The sequence below is a fragment of the Oncorhynchus clarkii genome, chromosome 17, assembly GCF_045791955.1.
Source record: "Oncorhynchus clarkii lewisi isolate Uvic-CL-2024 chromosome 17, UVic_Ocla_1.0, whole genome shotgun sequence".
NCBI lineage: Eukaryota > Metazoa > Chordata > Actinopteri > Salmoniformes > Salmonidae > Oncorhynchus > Oncorhynchus clarkii.
The window spans coordinates 37,041,666-37,054,272 of record NC_092163.1 but is presented as its reverse complement, the minus strand read 5'-3'; the positions used below and the strand labels follow the sequence as shown (position 1 = coordinate 37,054,272).

The 12,607-nt window shown below is 44.3% G+C and overlaps 1 protein-coding gene across 2 annotated transcripts in view; it reads right to left on the bottom strand.

Annotated features, from left to right (window-relative positions):
- The window catches only part of LOC139370758 (plexin-A1-like), a 314,226-nt gene that overhangs the window by 58,291 nt on the left and 243,328 nt on the right, over positions 1-12,607 (bottom strand). The window lies entirely within an intron of this gene.

Sequence of the window (12,607 nt, the reverse complement as noted above, 5' to 3'; positions counted from 1 at the left end):
TCCAAGAACAAGTCCCAGGATGAATTCTTAATAATCAATTAAGTTCTTAATATTATTGTCCATGATTAACAGGATCTCTTGTTCAACAGAATTCTCTCAAGCACTGATCCTAGATCTCCACTCGTGCTCCGATGCTTTGTGAATACAGGCCCTGCGCAACAGACGGTACGCGTCTAAATCTCTAACGACTACCTATGACGATGATCCATCTATGTGACACTAACCTAACGTAGCGGGCATAAATGAAACGCCTGAGCAGCGGTTTTTTCCTTTCTGGTCCTGACAAGAGAGAGAGAGAAAGAAAAGAAACTGTGGGGTTCGGTTCTCTTATGCACTGTTTAATGAATCAAGTAAACGTGGAGTTAAGATGGAGCTTTGCTTTAAGGTCGGCAGGCTCTCTCTCCATTTCCCCTGAAAACCCGGATGCATCCCGTAGGTATCTGACCACGGTAAGGGCGATCTGCCACTGTCAGCAATATGTGAGTGTGTGTTACTCTGTTTAGATCGTTTTTTCGGCACCCCTGTTTCGACATTGTGGTCCCAACATTTCACATAATGTGCCGTTGGAAACGGGGGGGGGGGGGAAGGAGACACAGCAATGTGCATTCAGTAGATAAGGACTCCAGCACACAGCAATGTCACGGTACGTGATTGGTTGGTTCATTCATTCGCCACATGGTGATTGGATGATTTTAATTCATTCACAGCCTCCTACAACTAATGAATATTCACAGACAGAATAAAAAAATTATAAAAGTCATGCTTTTAGACTGAACTTAAAGGACTATTTATTTAGTAGCCATTATATATTTATCGGATGACTTTACTCGGGGTTACTGCAATGCTCACCATTGAACATTGATGCAACTTTAATCCAACTTTTCAGTGGTAAAGTATGCTTGCTTCTATATGGACTCCAGTAGCGTAGCCGACTTAACTTTTTACACCGTGGTAAAGAGAGGTAATAGAAAAGGATAGGGTAGGATAAGGAGAGGGTGCTGTGTGTGTGTATATACAGTATATGGATTGAGTGTAGGGCTGTCCGACCCCCCCCTAAATAATCGACTGGTAGACATTTTTAAACGTTGTTTTTTCCCCATATATAGACACACCCTATGTGTTTTAATCAAATCAACTACATGTATGCTACCGAGCTTGTTTGATGCCCTAACCCTGATTAAATATTTAAGACACACACATGACTCAAGAGGGAGCCAAATATCAAGATAGCCTAACCAGAAGAAGAAAAAAAAAATGTTTAAACTCTTCCCGAACCAACACCTCCCCCGCTGCTGCTGGCCTTCGCAGATTCTGCCACTCCACTCCCAAAGTTGCCACTAAAAAAAGTCGGCAAACTTTTCCATTTGGAGTGCCAATTTATCTTACCATGTCTACCGACCTGCGTGCCAGTTACGAAGACTTTATAAAAAAAAAATCATACTTCAAAAATCATTGTCATGTGGTTAATACCATTTATATCTAGCTCTAAATGAAATATTAGACTAATCTAAGAGTGGCTTCTATTGCCAACTATGTAAAGCCAACAAATAAAAAGATGGCAGCCTGCAGGTCGAAAAATATCCTGATTGAAATGAATCACATTGGCTACACATGGCTCGTCTGCAAGGAACTTGAAACAACTATCAACTTGGTCCAGCCCAAAGCTTGTGCTAACAATCTTGAAACATGGTACATTGGTTTCCTGCACCCGAGCTCCGGACAGACAGACAGAGGCTATTTTGCGTAAATGGAAGAGTGTGTGAGAGATACTGATAGTGTGAGAAAAGAAGAAAGAGAGGAGGCAGGCTGAGAGGTAAGCGAAATTAGCATCTCACTCATTATCGAGGTATACTCGTAACAACAACAACAATAATAGTAGTAGTAGTGGAACGTGTATTGTGATTAACAACAACATTAATGAGAATAATAATACATTAAAAGTAGTAGTAGGCAAGTCTGCCATGTGGCTTTTCAGTCACGTTCAAACAAAATGGTAAATATTGACATTACATTGCACTTTTCACTGGCCGTCCCTTCTGTTGTGGCAGGAGGACACATATTTGGCTGTCAAAACGGCACATTTTGGCTTTTCATCCAATAAATATGAGCTTTTTCTCCAGATTCTCTGTACACTAAAGAAAGATTCTCTTAGGTCTGAGTATTTGTCACAGTGTAATAGGAAATGCAGCTCTGTCTCTACCTCTCCCCGGGGGCAGAGTGAGCACAGCCTGTCCTCTCTGGGCAGCCAGGTTTGCCTGAGTCGACCGGTCTCTATGACCAGACTGAGCTCACCGAGTCTGTACCTAGTCAGTGTTTTCCTCAGTTTTCTATCAGTCACAGTGGTCAGATAGTCTGCCACCATGTACTGTCTGTTTAGAGCCAAAAAGCTTATTTTTTTTAACTTAGATTTTTTTTGTCTGTCTTTCCATACATTTGTATGTTAGCTTTGTGATCATTTGGATGGGCCAGATTTTCTGAGTGCTGTCCTGATGCTTTGTTCGGTTGGTAATGTTTAGTGAACTGAGCCGCTGGTTAAGGGGACTCTTCTCTATGGTCACCTCTTGGCAGTTGAGGAATTGTAATGAGATGAGTGGTTGTCACTTGTATTTAAATGAAAATAACATTTGGTGGCTCTCTTTTGGATATTAATCAGAGGAGGGAATTGGCCTAATTCTGCTCGACCTGCATTGTTTGGAATTTCTCTCTGTACACTGAGGATGTTCTTACAGAATTCCTCATTCAGGGTTCAATTGGGTGTTTGTCCAATTTGTCCAATTCTTGTTTTGTGAGCGCACCCAACACATCGCTGCCCTATAGTGGAATTGGTTCTAAGACGGAGAGAAGACAAAAGGAAGAGACCAGCTAACATGTCCCTAGAGAAGGGTTGATTTCTCTCAACCTGAAACTTTGACCCTAACGGTCATGGCTAGTAGAGCCCCATCATCTTCCTGAACAACCAATCAGAACACGGTTTGACTTGCACACGGACAAGCACACACCTTTGGCCAATGGGGGTGGTTTGGGTTCCTTCCCCACACAGGTACCTACTGTTGAGAGGGGATGTAGAGGCCTGTTGTTCCAGCAGAGACGTACACAACAGACAAGACTCCCCTGATACACTACAGACATTAATATTTATTTACAGTGGGGTGGCATGGTGTGGTGTGTGTGTGTGTGTGTGTTGGGGGGGGGGGGGGGGGGGGGGGGGCAGAGAGGTTAGGCCTCATCCATACCTCCCTCTCCATGTGTACACCAACGCCTGATTAAAGTTTAATATATCCTATCCTCAAAGGGCCAGACACACACACACACACACACACACACCGACCTTCCGAGCGAGAGTGAGTCCAATTCACACATGCGTATTATAGGGCAGATATAAGCACCCACCAGATGAGGATTATTCTTAACTAGTACACACACATACGGTTTATTCACATAGGTATATACTGCTAACACAACGTCGCCAGAGCACAAAAGTTCTAGAGGTCGCCTGGTGAGGTCAGACACGTACCAAATGTATCTCTTTCACCGACATGCAGTTCTGGACAAAACCGCTGATGAACTTACTTAGCCCATATGCTATGACGGAAAAAAAAAACATTCATTCCTGTTTACAGGATACCAATTGGCTTGGGTTTATCTCATATTTATTAGCCTGAGATGTTCCTCTTTCACTAAATGTTCCTGTTGCATAAGATGTTCAAAACAAAACAAACGGAGCAGCACAAATTAACAGCGTGCCTAAAACCGTTCTCCCCAGAGACACGGGGAAGTAAACACATAAACTACCCTGGGAACATTTAATGAAGCTAAAGGAGAGAGAAAGAGAGAGGGACAGAGAGAGAGAGAGGGACTGAGCGAGAGAGAGAGAGAGAGAGAGAGAGAGAGAGAGAGAGAGAGAGAGAGAGAGAGAGAGAGAGAGAGAGAGAGAGAGAGAGAGAGGGACAGAGAGAGAGAGAGGGACTGTGAGAGAGAGAGAGGGGGGGGTGAGAAAGAGAGACACTTTCCCCCCCTCTTGCTCTGACAAGTGATGTAGCTCAAGGAAGGAAAGATCGATAATTAGGTTTTAGTCCCAAAAAAGTTATGATAAGTGTACATATTACATCCTTAAAGAAAGACTACTTCTACGTTACCCTGCAGTTTACCTATAAAATGGGCTGATGGTGAAGCACAGTAGACATATTTGGTATTCATATCACAAAATAAATCAAATGAGCTCTCCACAAAGAAGTTCAATAGAAAACTAGTAAAAATAGACAATATCCTGCAACCATGGAGAGGTAAATATATGTATGGATAAATTGCAGTGATTAAACTCCTTAGTCATATCTCAGTTTACTCACTTACTTATGGCGCTGCCTCCTCCTGATGATTTGTTTTTCTAATCATAAGAGCAAAATATATTTCGCTTTATCTGGGACGCTAAACCAGAGAAGATAAAGCGTGCCTATCTATATAATAAATATGAACTGGGTGCGTTGAGATTATTCAATATAAAAGCACTAAACCTCTCTAAAAGCTTCACTTACACACAAGTTTGACTTGAACCTTAAATGGTTCTCAAGTAAAGGACTAAGAAAAGCTCATCCATTGTTTAAAAATGGCCGTTTTTTCCCTTTGTGCAGATTGCCATGTCTCATTTTCCATTCATTCTAAAATGAAACCTTTTTCGAGGTCTCTCTTTTTCAAACAAGCATCGCACAGCTGGTTACAATTCCAATTTCATCCCCTGAAAATATAGAACAAATTATACAACAAATATTATGGTTGAACTGAAATGTGCTGGTTGATAAAATACCTTTGTTTATGGAAACGATGTTTGAAAAGGGTATTTGTTTTCAAATGATATTGTAAATTGGAATGGTAGAGTTATGTCTTCTGTGGAGTTATCGGAATTGTATAGGAAGGTCTGCTCAATATAAGATTACAACCAAATGATTACAGCGTTACCCCAAAAATGGAAGAGGCAGGTGGCAGCGGGAGGAGGTAGGGAACTGGTCTGTCTGCCAAAAATAAAGGATCAAAACTGTCAGAGGAACAAAAAGAGCATAAATAGGAGAGTACACCAGTTTCATTTGAGGACCAGGATGTTGACAGCTGTGCCATACAGACCACAAAATAGCTGGGAAGAGATTTCTGATGTAACGATTTTATATTAAAAAAAAAACGCCGCAAGATTCCAGACTTCGTGCTTTTCAGGCATAATTACTGTACAGAATTCTTGCTATCAACAAAACATTGAATATTTGGGTCATACAATCATCGCAGCTTTGCAGATTTTGTTGTGAGGATACAGAACCTGTTTCTGGTCTCAGGCTCCGGAATGGCTGAAAACCCTAGAAATAGCATAGTTGGGAGATCTGGAGAGACCTGGTCAGTCAATTACTAATATACTAATACTCTTAAAAGTACTTATCTTCCACTCGCAATCTGGGTATTATATTCGATCGGATAGATTCAAATCTCGGTTGGTTGGGGAGCAGCTGTCGGGGAACTGTGTGGGGGGGGGGGGGTCTTAGAGGGTTGGTGGCCTGGCGGTCGGGAGCTTCCCCGTTTTGACATTGTGTGGAGATCGGTCAGCGTGCCCTTGGGCAGGGAGTTGACCCTGGTTGCGTCGGTGGGTCGCTCTGGATGGAAGTCTGTTAGACTGACTGAAAGTAATGTAAATGTTGAGTGGCTTCACTGCAGGTAGAGATTGTATGCTTTAATATTCAATAAAATAAAAAATAAAATAAAAAAAGTAGAAGAGGGATAAGAGATACAGTAGTAGCCTAGATACTAGGGGCTGTGGTGGTCATGGAAAGTTGGATGCCGGTTATTGGCCAGCCAAAGCTGTTGTGAAATGTAATGACATGTTTTGTTTTTATTGTAAACAACTGCCTTAATGTTGCTGGACCCCAGAAAGAGTAGCTGCTGCCTTATGGGGATCCATAATAAATACAATACAAATGACGCGGTTACAGTAATAACTGTTCAGTTACCACACAAAGAAATATATTGTTAAAGACGGACATTTTGTCCTCTCCTCTGCTCCTGCCTGCATGTGCTGCCATAGAAATAGAATGAATAGAATGGGCGTCCCCATTTCAAGTCTATGACGGCATAATGGGTGGACTGGCGGCCATTGCGAGCGTACCCATAGGAGCAAAAGCAGGAAGTAAAAGCAGGACGTGTGCCCATCAATCTGTGCTGTGATTTGTGGATTAAACTCAACTGACATAACAAAAACTACATTCCATTGCAAGAGCCACATCAGTTAACATCATTTGAATGAACTTTACCATGGAAATTGCATCACAGTACCAGGCAGGCATTGCGAGTGTGCCCATGAGTTTGCCAGTGAAATAGCCAGGGTTAAGAGGTTTCCAAGCCCATTTTATTCATTCCAATTGTGTGCTGCTGCTGCTGCATCGTCTAGGCAACCGAAGACTTGTTTGCTACGGGACCAATAAAATGTGATTTGATTGCTTGTTTCAGCAAGGATCAATAAAGTTTCATCACGTTGTTAAGAGTCCATGTTACTGCAGAAAATGACAACCACAAGAATTCCCGGCTGTCCCGTCGTATGAAGGTTATTACATTTTCATGACGGTCTACACTCATAAACGTTGGTTATACGGTAATTGTGCCAGGCCTACTAGATACAGTAGCTGAACAGCTCCTCGGCTGAAAGCGCAGATGATAACAAAATAAGACAGAAGGTTCCGTAAGGCAACAACAAAAGGAGGGTGGTTGGTCGGGGTGGATGAACATCTAGCAACCTGAAGGTTTGCACATTCGAATCTCATCACGGGGCAATTTGGGCTAAGGAGCAACTTCTTACTACTTTTGAGCTACTTTGCAACTACTTAACATGTTCGCTAACCCTTCCCCTAACCCTAACCTTCACCATTTAACATAATCCTAACCTTAACCATAGCTAACGTTAGCCACCATAGCTAAAGTTAGCATTAGCCACCTAGCTAAAGTAAGCCACAACAAATTATAATTCGTAACATATCTAACATGTTTTACGACTTTCCATTCGTAACACATCATATAACTTGTAATTCGTAGCATATCATACAAATTAGTACATACCATACTAAATGGGATCAATCTAAATCAACGTTTACTATGTCTACACCCGAGTCCAGGTTGCATTCAAGAGTCACACACAGATCCAGATAATTAGTCATGTTGAAGGGGTACCAAAGCAAAAGTCTAAAGACATCAACGTGCCAAGGGCTAGCCTATGCCTGTGTGCGGTGTGCAGATACTCCCAAACACCTCTCTCCACCCCCTCTCTTTTCTCCTCACCAGCCAGGTGAAAGGGGCAGGTCTGTAGTCACCAGACTGTAAGACGATGTTTATGCAAGACTTGCTTTTCTTCCTTTGCCTTCATTTTTGTTCAACGTTAAAATTAGACAGCTTGAGGTATCACCGAAATGTGGATCCTTTGAACAATAACCTTTCAACCTGCTACGTGCCGTTAACTCAGGCAACAAACAATTCTTTAAAGCAAGGTAAACAACCTCTATTGGGAAACAGATGAACGAAAATTGTTGCTCATTGATAAACAAAAGTGATGGAAAAGCAATGAAAATGCCGTTGGCAAGGTGATTAACCTTTTACATACAGAATAATATAGGCTAATTGACATCCACAGAATGCGCTGTATCGACCTTGATAAAACCCCAACACACGCGCACAAGCACACACATTGAGACGTGCACACACAGAAGCGCACACCGACACAGACCGACAGACACACACAGTCCAGATATGAAGGCATAAATCAAGGATCAAGTGGTAATCCGCCCTAGGATTAGTGTGGGGTCAGTCAGTATGGAATTAGGCCCGGCTCATAACATGACTGTCTGGGCTAATCTGGCTAGCATAACAGGATTGGAACAGGGCCAGAGCAAGTTCGGATCTCATCATATCGCCACCACATTTTTTAAAATTATTATCGTTTCAAACACACAGAGGAAGGAAGGAAGAAACTGCTGGCTCGAGGAAATCGAGGAACACCGCAGCCATATTGGTATAGTCCAACCCACGTGCATATTGGCTTAGTCCTGGCCATTTCAAATGAGACGACGCTGGGGGTAGGAATTGTGTCAAATACACCCACTCTTTCGCTGCCCATCTCACTAACTTGGTCAGTCCGCTCCTAACGCCGTTTGTCCTCCTCTACTTCTCCCATCTCGCTTTTCCCCCAGATTTACACGCAACACACCATCAAAACCTGACACGAGGCGTTTCTTGGAGGGAGGGATTAAGGAAGAGAGTATGGGAGGCATGTGGGGAGGCAGAGAGGGGAGGCATGAGGGGAGGCGAGAGGGGAGGCGAGGGGGGAGGCGAGAGGGGAGGAACGGAGGTGGATAAGCTGACATATGCTGATAGCCGGTCGGCAAATTCATTCTTATTTAGACAGGACGGCGCATGGGAGCTGTGTACCGCCTCACCCATCAGGAGAAGGAAGGGGAGGGAGGGAGGGAGGAGGAAACTGCTGGACTGAGCAGCAGGCTGTGTGAGTGGAGAAGGGGAGAGAGGAATAGGCTTGATTCCTGATGGGAGGAAAGGGGTTTGGACAGGGGAGGAGGAGTGAGGGTAAGGCTGTTGAACAGTGGTATTGTCTCCCTTTCCCTCTCTCACTAAACACACACACACACACCACCCCTAATTAAAGGAGTTGCCTGCCTTATCCCGTTTTAACTAGCGACCTCGGCGGCAGGCCCCCCTGTTCATCATGTCCGGTTAAGCTATACCATACATGACCGGGCGCCCCCTTCTCTGAGGGAAGGACCGTCGGCGATACAGTTACTCCACATTACATCCAGTGCCTTTCTAATGGCTCAGTGTTTTCACACACAAACACAAACACTTTCAGCGTGGTGCAGACGCAAGACTTCCGCTCTAAGCCTCCCTCCGTATTACACTCCTCCGTCTAGAGGGGAGGGACAGTTGGATACAAAGGAACAGATCAGATCCAATTGTATTTTGTCACATGCGCCGAATACAGGTGTAGACCTTACAGTGAAATGCTTACTTACGAGCCCTTTACCAACAGTGCTTTAAGAAGTTAAGAAAAAAAAAAGTGGTAAGTAAAAAAAATAGATGAGTAAAAAAAAGGAAAAAAAAGTAAGAAATAATTAAACAGCAGCAGTAAAATAACAATAGCGAGGCTATATACAGGGGATACCGGTACAGAGTCAATGTGTGTGTGGGGGGTGGGGGGGGTAGAGGCTGTTAAGAAGCATTTTGGACCTGCTCTGGTACCGGTGGTATATATACGTATAGTGATCACCATTATCCCTGCAGCTACACTCTGTCTCTACTTCTCTGACCTCGAGTCTCCTTTCCTCCTCATTCCCCTCGTCATGTCCTCAGCTGTGTCCTCCTACTGTCTTCCAAACTTCTCTCTCACTCCATCGCAATTACGTTTCCTCTCTCTCCGAGCAAACTTCTTGGATCTTTTCTTGCTTTCTACTCAACTCTCCCTCCCCGAACACTCTCTTTACCGAGCCCTCCCTCCTTCCTGTAAGCCCCTCTCGCCTCGTTCCTTCTACCTCCCCCTCTGCCTCCTTCCTTCTCCTCCATCGCTTCCTCAGCCCAATTTTCTAACAGCCTGCCCCTCTTGCCCACCTTCCCCCTCTTATCCTTTTCCTGGGTCCTGGGAGAGGGGCTGGTGTGTGTGTGTCTCAGCGCCCGACTGCAATTCATCATCATTTTATCATCGTCCACCTTAATTGGCACCCATCAGGCTCTCCCAGTACTCTTAATTTTTGTTTCGAAACAGCTGCTGTCCGCATGCACGTGCGCACGCGCACACGAATTGAGAGGAAGATCTGAGACCAAACAATATTTCTCCTTCTCCCAGACTTTCCATCCCTTTCTCCTTTGTCTTAGCGGAGGAAAAGTGAGAGAAAACGGGTGATGGAGTGGCCCAGTCTTTCATCCGACTGAAGGTGGCGGTGTAAAACCGGCGCTGATATTATCTGTCCCCTCTCTTTATTCCCCCCCCCCCCGTGGAGGAAGGGGTAGGAGGGAGAATGAGAGAGGAAGGAGGAGGAGAGAGACACACCAAAACATGTGGAAGAGAGAGGAAACAAGCGAGTGAGAGAAAAAAATACAGGAACCAAGAGAGAAACCATGAGTTAGACTGAAACTAATTTTCATTCTCCCACGCTAAATCCTCTCCACCCCTCACCTTCCCCTCCCCTCTCGAACTAACATAACTAACCAAACAACTAAACTCACTAAGAGCGTGAAAGGTTGCTGGGTCCAATTCCCGAGAGGACAAGGTCAAAATCTGTTGTTCTGCCTTTGAGCAAGGCAGTTAAACCCACTGTTCCCCGGGCGCTGAAGACGTGGATGTGAATTAAGGCAGCACCTCTCCGATTCAGAGGGGTTGGGTTAAATGCGGAAGTCACATTTCTGTCCTCTCCCCTTTTCTCTCTTCTCCCCCTACATTTACATTTAGCAGACACTCTCATCCAGAGCGACTTACAAGAGCAATTAGGGTTAAGTGCCTTGCTCAAGGGCACGTCGGACGATTTTTCACATAATCGGCTCGGGGATCAGAACCAGCGACATTTCGGCCCAACGCTCTTACCCGCTAGGCTACCTGCCGCCCTCTCCTGCATTCTCCTCCCTCTCTCAGAGACCAGCTGTGGTCACTTATTGAGTCTCGTGACCCCGGCATCAGCAGCCTGGCTGTGTTTCCTCTTGTTTACAAGCTCCCATGACCCCCTCTGGCAGGCTGGATGAGAGGAGATTGCCTGGTCACTGTCAAGGAGAAAAACAGACACACTCTCCAGGTCCTATCCCTTGTGAGAGTTGAGACCAGGGGAATGTGTGGTGCGTTTTGCTTTTTGTTTGTTTTTACAGGCGGCAGGTAACCTAGCGGTTAAGAGCATTGGGCCAGTAACTGAAAGGTGGCTGGTTTCGAATCCCAGAGCTGGCAATGTGGAAAAATCTGCCATTCTGCCCTTGAGCAAGGCAGTTAACCCCCAAAAACAACTGCACCTCGTGCACCAATGACGTGGATGTTGATTAAGGCACCGCTCTGATTCAAGGGCGTTGGGTTAAACGCAGAAGACATTTCAGTTGAAAGCATTCAGTTTTGCAGCTGACTAGGTATCCCCTTTCCCTTTCCTTTTTTTGGTCATTGTTTGGCCCGCAATATTGAGACAGTTTTGATTGCACATCACCGACTGTCCGATAATAGGCAGAGCTGATCTGTATAAATCTGTTAAAAAACATGTATTTTCCCTTATATATTACAGCTCTGCCTATTAACGGAGAGTCACTGTGTTTATGCAGTATTTCCTGAAAAAATATGAAGGAACTTTTTCTTCTTCTCTCGTCTTGAAACCCATTGCCATAGCCTTCCAAAAGTCTTGCACATACAACGTATTGGATCAAGCTTCTATGGACAATTATTGAGGAGCTGCTTAGCTACTCTTTATTACATAAATGATCCTGTACAGAGCTCATACATTTTTGTCACCAGGGTTGGGTATGTTACTATCTAAACCTAATATGTTATAGTTAGTTACCTGTCCACATTTGTAATCAGCAGGGGTGCAATTTTAACTGGGGAAAGGAGGGACATGCTGCCCCCCCCCCCCCCCCCATATTCTGAAATTGCATTACCCCCAGTTTTATCACTGGAATGTGATACAAAACAAGGCTTCAGTGTGCTTTAGGACCATGAGGACGCCTCCGAGCAGTCGGATAGGCTGTTTGGAGTGTTTATGCGACTGGATTAAAAAAAATATATATATTTATATATTATGTCCCCACACACTTCTAAAACCAAAGTTGCACCTATGGTAGTCAGTAACAACATTTTTGGATAGCCCAGGCTCAGTAGTGTAATCTGATTACTTTCAGTTCATTTTGGACTACTTTCCCTTTAAGAGGCAATAGAAGACAAAAAGGATCCATCAAACGCATCAAAACAAGAGCGAAAGCTGTGTGGAGGAAACTGGCCACAGGTTTGCTTCCACCTTCCAAACCATCCCTCTCTTCCGCCGCTGCAATGAAATCTCTCTTCGTCCCATCTCTTTTCCCCACCCTCCTTCAGCTCATCTCTCGCTCTCCTCACTCCACTGAGTGGTGGAAGATGAGTTGACACGCTGACAAGAATACTCTAGTAAAAAACACAGAATTTCAACATAGTCTGGGCTAAAATTATGCTTAATATAAGATTAACATCCATGTGTTGACTCTAAAGGTAAAAAATAAAATTGAGCATCAGGACCCCGCAAGATCCTCTCGTTCCACGAGCGAGCGAGCACACACACACACACACACACACCCCCCCCCCTCTCTCTCGCCATGCAACTCCGCATTCACCATAGCAAGGTGTACCCACAGCATACCAGATGACGTGAGCTCTCCATTTTTACTGCAGCATCATACATGATTCATATCATGGAAGCAGCATCCTGAGCAGCACAGCCCGAACAAGGAGCAACTGGCTCACATGGAAGGATGTGCATCGGAAAAACAGTGGTGAAACGAAAACCAATATTTGGGGATGACTCCTTTCATTTCAGTGAAATATGTTTCGGAATTTGATTAAAATTGGATGACAATGATACAAATTCCA